The sequence below is a fragment of the Limulus polyphemus genome, unplaced genomic scaffold (assembly GCF_000517525.1).
Source record: "Limulus polyphemus unplaced genomic scaffold, Limulus_polyphemus-2.1.2 Scaffold2030, whole genome shotgun sequence".
NCBI lineage: Eukaryota > Metazoa > Arthropoda > Merostomata > Xiphosura > Limulidae > Limulus > Limulus polyphemus.
Window position 1 is genome coordinate 205,588 of NW_013667640.1, and position 2,070 is coordinate 207,657.

The following is a 2,070-nucleotide window of genomic DNA, read 5'->3' on the forward strand; positions in this document are numbered from 1 at the left end:
AAACAAACAAACTAGTCTTACACTGCTAAATTAGGGACGGCTAGCGCAGATAGCCCTCGTGTAGCTTTGCGCGAAATTCAAAAACAACCAATTAAGTAATTCTTGTCCACACATACACCTTGCGAATCTACCAATAACAACGGAGAAGTATTGTAAAGCTTTTTAAGAAAAACTTCGGATATTAAAAAGAAACACGTTCTTAGTATAACTTTTATTTATGATCATTTTTCTACAATAGTTTCACGCGAAACTCTAAAATCGAACTTATTTTTTATTCTGTAATAGCCACCTGTCGTCACTGATGTTTTACATTTTTTTTACAGTATTTTTTTTAATATACGTAAGAGATAAAATGTTAGAATTAATTGAGATAAAGTTATTTTAGAGGATCTCTTCGTACTTAATAAAAATATGTTTTATTTCCTTTTCAAGACGCACCCGCTTAACTTACGAACAATATGAAGTTTCGAAACAGTTATTTGTGGGGTAACAGATTTATTTCTCTACAAACTATCACCCCACAAGTAGCTGTTTCAAAATTTCATACTGTTTGTGAATATAATGCTAATCTCGTCCCGAAATGGAAATATAGAAGCTGTAATGAACTGTAAAATCACCTCTGTTTATGAGTTACCCACCAACAGAAAAGCTTGTTTCAGACTTTTTTCCAGCATTTTCGCTGAAAACTACACCAGCGGAAATTTGCGCTAGCCGCCCTAATTTTGAGTTGATACACTAGAGAGAAAGATACACTAGAGATACACTACAGTAATCGGACTCTTAAACTCCTTTTTTTTTCTAACCAAATAGGAGGATTTGACTGTCACTCTTACAGTTCACCAATTGTGTGACTGAAGAAATGGGCCACGAACCACAAATCTTTGAATTTATAGTTCAAGCATGCTAATCTCTGGACCACAACCTAATAGCGGGGTTTAACTGTCACTCTTATAACGCATTTGTAGTTCGAAAGAGCGGAGCACGCTTTTACAGCAACGTCTTAAACAATAAACCCTCGGATTCACATTACGAACACTCTTCCACATTATGTTCCAGTAGCAAAACACATAATATGTTGACCTGTATGTTTTTTTCTTTTTTTTAACAGGGTTGACCAAATGTTGTATTTTCGGAGCTTACCACTCAAATGTTTATTTTAGGGTTAGCTCGACTGGTATAACTAATTAGGCACAAACAAGGTTTGACCGGCATAGCCTAATAGTCAACATAGAAAATTATTAAATTTGGCTTCAATTTTTCTTTAATTTCTCAACAAGCTGCCCCTCTCGGTCCCCATTCATCGAAGTAACCACAAAATAAATGTTCTTAGTAACTGAGCTAAAATATTAATCGACCACCTGTGGCTATAATAAAGTACTAATGTACTCAGAAAGCCCGAGTAAAGCATTGATAGTGCTGTCATGTTTTACAGTAGAATAAAACCGATAACTAAAGAATTACAACCATGCAGTTTTCAATATCTTGTAGCCCAACTCAAACAGCTTTTATTGACATATCAGTAGTCGTCTACGTGTGTACCATTAGTGGATTTCAGCACGTCTAATCGATATTCGAATTTAGTCGGCGTTCGCTACAACATTTACAGCAGTTACAGTGGCGATGGCATCCATTATCCTAATCTTTAGCTCCGTGATGTTTGCTATAGGCGTGCGACACACAATATCCTTAACATACCCCCAGAAAAAGAAGTCCAGTGAAGTGATGTCTGTCGAGCACGAAGGCCACGGAATTGTCCCACCCTGCAAGCCGAACGACGCATTAAATCTTTTCTTGCACAGTGGCCATTTTAAGGGGTAATACTACTCACTGGAGTGTAAACAAACATGGCAATAAAACTGTTTGACTTCGGCTACAATATGTTTAAAACTGCGTGGTTGTATTTCTTTAGTTATTTAATTATTAAATTTTAAAATAGAAAATATAATTTTTATCCTAAGACTAATTATTATAGTAAATACTATTGTTTTGTTTTGAATTTTGCGCAAAGCTACACGAGTGCTATCTGCGCTAACCGTCCCTAATTTAGCAGTGTAAGACTAGAGGGAAGGC